This window comes from Cygnus olor, chromosome 25, assembly GCF_009769625.2.
Source record: "Cygnus olor isolate bCygOlo1 chromosome 25, bCygOlo1.pri.v2, whole genome shotgun sequence".
In the NCBI taxonomy this organism is placed as follows: Eukaryota; Metazoa; Chordata; class Aves; order Anseriformes; family Anatidae; genus Cygnus; species Cygnus olor.
Window position 1 is genome coordinate 2,812,096 of NC_049193.1, and position 6,069 is coordinate 2,818,164.

Below are 6,069 nucleotides of genomic sequence, written 5' to 3' on the forward strand. Positions count from 1 at the left end.
CTCCTTCAGCTCAGCATCCCTCTGAGTGAACGATTACGGGCAGGAAAAAGAAAAAGGGAAGGGGCAGAGGGGGGAGAAGAGGATGGAGGCAGAGAGAAGTGATGGATGGGGGTCAGGAAAGGTGGGATTTGGGGAGGGGAGCAGGGAAGGAGGGGGGACGTGGCACTACTCTTGCAAACACAGCTGCCTGGGAGGAAGGGGAAGCTGTGTATGTCAGAGGGAGCAGGTGACGTTCTCTATCTCGTTGCTCCAGCCCCTGGGATTCAGCTCTGAGTCCCCCCCAGGCACCCAGGGGTGCTGCTCCAGGACATCCCTCTGCCCCCCACAACCGTACCTGCTCCCTTAGGGTGCAGCGGGCTGCGGGTGGCCCTACCCAGCACAGCTGAGTGCTCACCCGCTTCTTGATCCCTCCCGCACCACCTCCAGCCCTCAGCAGTGTGGGAGAGGAGCAAGGAGGGACCGTGCCCCCCATCGCCCCCAGGGACCCTCCCTCGTTGCAGGGTGCCCCGGGGCTGGGCAGGGTCCCATTGCCAGCTGCACTGCCGCCCTGACCCCGGCCATAAATCCTTCCCCAAGGTCTAGCAGGCGCTAGAAGCTGATTTGATTCTCATTTCCTTCTCTCGACTCAAGACTGAGCCTTTAATCCCCACCAGCAAGCACTCCCCAGCCCTATCGCCCCCTCCCTTTTCCCTTTCCCTTCCCGTCCCCCCACCAGCATCCCACTGGGGCCAGCGGGGCTCTGCCACCAGCTCCATCATTATTTGTCCCCTTCCCTGCATTTTTTTCCAGGGAAATGAAGCTGCACGAGGAGGAGGAGGAGGAGGGAGATGGGGCCGATGCCTGTGGTATAACCATGCAGGGCTGGCTTTGCTCAGCAGCCCGGCTCTTCCCCACAAACGTGACCCGAGGATGCTCTGCATCCCCCGCATCCATGCGTCTGGCGTGAGCGATGCACAAGCTGGAAGCCGGCGCTCAGCTGGGGCTGCGTGCACTCAATTAGCAGATCGGAGCATCGCCGGGAGCCAGAAACCCCTAACGAGGGGCTGTGGGCTTCTGCCAAGATTTGCATCCCAGCCCCTCATTGCCTGATCCCCCTCTCACGCCCGGGGTTCTGCTCCCGGAGTGAATGGAAACTGGGAATGAGATGGGACGTGGGAGAAAAATGTATATTGGGAAAACGTACTGGGCTCTGAAATCTGAGGATGGAGACCAAAATGTGGAGGTGGGGGAGGAGCAGAGGTTGAATCCTGCAACTGGGAATTTTGGCTTTGAGCGGCAGGTCAAAGCTGCAGAGCATCAGCACAAAAGCAGGGGCGAGCTGGGGGAGCGGAGGCGTCCTGCACCCAACGTGGGGACAATGAGAAGAGGGAATGGGGACACGAGATTGGGCACGGGTCTTTCCACACCTCGGGGCCGCCTTTGTCCGGATGAAAGGCAGGGGTTGGGTTACCAAATCGCACCCATCTCACCCTCCCAGCACCGTCTCTTGCGGCTGCCCCCCTGCCGGCTCGGTTACCCCTGGGACAAAGGGGCTGGTGGCAGGGGGGGGGCTCCCAAACGGGGACCCAGCCCGACCCACGGCGCTTTCATCTTCTCCCTGCCGGCCTGGGGAGTGGAGATAACTCCTGCCCGGAGAGATAAGATCAGGTAGACAGCGCTCAGGACACCCGAAACCGGAGCATTTTTCTAGTGCCTTCTGCCTGTTTGCAACTCAAGCTGCTCCTCCCGTCGCTGCGTGGGGTAGCACAGCCCCAGGCAGCTCCGGCTCCAGCAAAACTGCTGCTGCTCCCCTTCCACAGAGGATTGCATGGCTTCTTTGTGCTCCCCTAAGCCTCCTCATTGTCCTTTTGCAGGCGAGGGATGAGATGGGGACACCTCCGGCACGCTCCATCCCGTGGGGCTGCTGGCAGTGGGTGCAGCAGCTCAAATCCTGTCGGTTCTGGAGTTGTGCTGAGAGCTCGAGAAATCCAGCTGCTGCCCAAAGAGCTGCTGCAGTGTTTAAATACAGGGTCCTTCCTCCACGGCTGTCCCCCCACCACCCGGTGCCCACCAGCCCCGAGCCCAGCCTGCTGCCTGCAGCCACCGCAGCTCCTGGGACGCTGCTCTGGTTTGCAAGGAATGAGCCCAAAAATGCTGCTCGGCCCTCGCCCAAGGAGCCTGGCCCCGGGAAGGAGGACCGGGGCTCTGCCAGAGTGGGATGAGAAGCATCCACTGGCCATTGCAGAGCTTCTTGGCTTTTGGGAAAGGTTTCTTGACACTGTTGGAGGCCCGAAATAGGAGCTGGGGAAGAAAAAAGCCTCACTCCAACCAAGCACTGCTCACTCTGACTTACCAAGCCCAGGCCAAGCTCAGCTCCAGAAACGCTGCATTTTCCTCGGAAGAGGAAGCAAGATTTACCTGGGACATGGGAGCTGGAGGAGCGGGTGAGTTCTTGCTTTTTCCACCAACCTCTTTGACAGCGGAGGGCTGGGGGATGCAGCAAGCCCTGCGGGCATCTCAAAGCAAGGGGAGCATCAACGCTCTGGGTCCCAGCCTGGCTGAAGTGGGGTCCTGCAGCATGGGATTACCACAGGGAAAGCATCTTCCCTGGGGGATGCTCGCCCTGAACAAACCTGGCAGGATGGGGCAGGAGCAGAGGAGCAGAGGTCCAGGCAGGCAGCACGACGTGGAGCTCTTCTTCAGAGCCCCGGAACCCACTGAAAAGACGACTTTGTTCCCGAGAGAGACCTGCCCCTTCTTTGAAGTCACTACAAGTCCCCTGAAAGAAGGAGGCTTTTATGGGAAGGATAATTGCTCTTCATTGCACTGGGGAGAAGGAATCAAAGGCAAACAGCCTCCGGAGCATCTCTTCTGTGGGTAGGAGAAATATTGTATCTGGCTGCCCCCGCCTGCCCTGCTGGTGCTTCGGTCACCTCTCGGTTTTCATTCATGAGGTTCCCAAAATAACTTTTCCTTCGCATCAGGACAGGAAGCCATAAGAAACAAATCAAAGCCCAAGCCTGCTGAAAACGCTGATTCCTTCAGTGCACCGGGTCAGCTGAGGCTGCGAGCATTTGGATAAGCAAAAAACAGAGCGAGTGCCTTTTAATTTCCTTGAAGCACAGCGAGTTGCCCGAATTTTGGCACTGATGCTTGCTCTGCATCCAGCTCCCAGCGGGTTGCATTTCGGTGGATCCGAGCCTTCATTTCAAGTTGTGCACCACAGAAAGAGCTTCAGCGATGACCACCGAGGGGGTTTCCACAACCCTGTGCCCTCCCTTAGTCCCAGCCGCACCTCCAAAATTTAACACTCGCGTCCTCGCTGCGACCAGGCTGGAGCCTGCTGGTGCTGCCAGCTGGAGGGGGGGGGGCAAAATGGGGCACAGGGAGGTTTGCATAAGGCCGAGCACAAAAACCTCTGCCCGAGCAAGGAACTCGAGGTAGGGCTTGCAAACCTTCCTGGCCGCAGCCCCAGGAACGTCAGCGTTTTGGCTGCAAAGCGCTGGTCGCGCGGCTGATCCGGTGCTGATTGAAGCGGGTCCCCAGGCAGGCGGGAGCGTGGGTGGCCGTGACTCAGGGTTTGGCTCCGGCCGCGTGGGGAGCACGTGGGGACGGCGCTGGCTGCGTGCACAGAGCAAAGCAGAGCTGAGCACCCACTGCTCCTCTGCTCCCCAGGGTGCTGTGTCCGTGTGAGCAACCCAAATGAGGTCCCAACCCACCCCGGGTCACACTGCAAGCTTCGAACTGCCCTGGCTCAGCCTTCTCCACTCCCACCAGCGTCTCTGCCAGGGCTCCCCGAGTTGCAGCCACTGCTGGGCTCGCAGCCTGCTCCGTCCCGGGCTGTCAGAGAGGGTTTTGGCCAGGCTGTAATCATACCATGCTGCGGTTTTTTCAGCCCATGGGCTGGCGGCAGCTGGAGCAAAGGAGCATCCTACGGTGGGGTGTGGAGTGAAACCCTTGTCCTCAGCCCCCGCCTGGCTCTGAAAACCTGCAGAAAGGGCAGGAAACAACAAAAAATAAGCAAAATACCCCATTTCTGCTTGCAGGAGGGCACAGAGAGCTGCCACCCGAGGAAGGGAAGGGAGCAGGGAGGGGAACAGCCCCGGAGAGGGGGGAGGACAAAAGGTGCAGCTTCGTGCAGCACATCTGGAGCAGGATGAGGCCATCTGCCTGCTGCCTGCCAGCTGTGAAGCGCTGAGCGTGCATGGAGCCAACCACAGCCCCCCCGGCCGGCGAGACGGCTTCGGATCCATCACTGAGCGCAAAGCAAATATTTTCACAAGATTCCCAGGGAGCGCAAAGTGAGTGGGGTCCCCACGGCCACCGGCATGTCGGAAACGTTCACTTCTCCCTCCCTTTTTACATCTCTTTTTACACGCTCGTTAGTCGGCGGTTTTAAGACACTTCTGACCCACCCTGTCATGTTGTAAGACTTAATTCTCGGCACGGCGGGAGCTGCTCGGTGCTTTTAGCCGGGCCAGGGTGCACAGGGCGAGCTCCAGCTCCGCGTGCGTGCATGGAAAACACCGCAGCCGTAAAAACACATGGGAGCGTTTTGTTCCCCCGGTGGATGACAAAAATGCATTAACGGATTATTATTATTAAGCTGGGGAATGACAAATAATCCACCTCCGAAGAATTCTGTAGTGAGAAACAGCTGCGCAACGTTTGCTCGTAGCAAGTATTTTCCCCAGGACCAGCAGCTGGCTGGCACGGCACAGCTCTGGGAGCCACGGGGAGCAAAGCAAGGTGAAGGAAGCGTCTTATAGGAAATATTTCATCCGGCAGGTGCCTCAGGTCCCAAAAACTTCTCAAAAATAAGTGTATGAGGAGTTTGCAATGAATAAATAGATGGGAGAGGGAAGAACTCAGGTCTAATCGAGGCTTCCAGGCTGGGCAGGCGCGAGCTCAGCACCACCCCTGCAGAAATCCGGTCTGGGTTTCGTGCTGGTTGCAGAGTTTAACATAAACACATTTCACATGGTTTTGTGTTTCTCTTGCAGCAGGACACACCAGCAGGGACCTGAAAAATGACCTCAAAGCTTTATCTGGGATTGGGAAATCTCTCCCCAGCCCCTCGACTCCTCTCTCCCCCTGTAACTGGCTGGGGAATGAAGCAGCAGCAACAGAGCACAAGCGCTGCAAGGGCGCGCTGCTTCCTGCCTCCGGATGCAAATCTTCTCAAGATCAGGCCAGAGATGCTGATTTCCTAATGCCCACTGTCACACTTCTCATTCCTTAATCAGATGGGAAATGATTCAAGCGACACAAACCCCCTCTGCCAGAGCTCCGACCACCCTTTGGGCCACGGTGGCTGCTGCAAAGAGCCCTGGGGAGGTTGTGGACAGCGAGCCGGAGCTCAGCGCTTGCCTCTGGGCACGGCGGGGAAGCAGCAGCTTGCTCCCAACCCTGCCTTTTGAATTCAGCACTGAGAGGCAATTTCGTGATCGCGTTAATTAAAACACGTCCGGCTGCTCAGCCTGCAGGGGAACACCACGCAAGGATATGACAGCATCAGGGGCTCGCTTGCTCCTGGCTTTTGTTGACACAGGCAAAAAAAAAAGGGGTGATGCTGGGACTGGAAAAGGGTCAGCGCTGCCTGAGCTGTAAGATGAAGGGTTTTGGAAGAGGGATTCACGCCGGCTGCCTCCGGACCCGCAGGTGTTTGGATTTCAGGCTGTCACTTCAGCTCTCAGCCCCCAAACGCCCACTGAACTGAAGGAGCTTGGGATCCGTGCTGCCAGCAGCATCCTCTGCCCCAGCCATGCAGCAGGATCAGCCCCACACTTGCACCAGGACCCGTTGGACTCACAGCCGGGCCTTTTGTCCTACAGATGGGAAGGATTTAGCCCCAGATTGGGCAGAGAGGCAGCATCCTGTGGGGTGGCAGCAAAGCAGCTGTTTGTCCTTCTCCTCCCCACGCCGTGGCTCTGACAGGCTTTCAGCACTGGTCAAACACCACGTCACCCCACGTGCTTTCCCCTCTGCTGTAGCCAAGCAGAATCTTCCTTTTTTACAGCTCCTGGTTTTTATCCAGAGTGGGAAGAGACTGGGAAAGTCCCCCATCACCTTCCTGGTGCTCCCAAAATA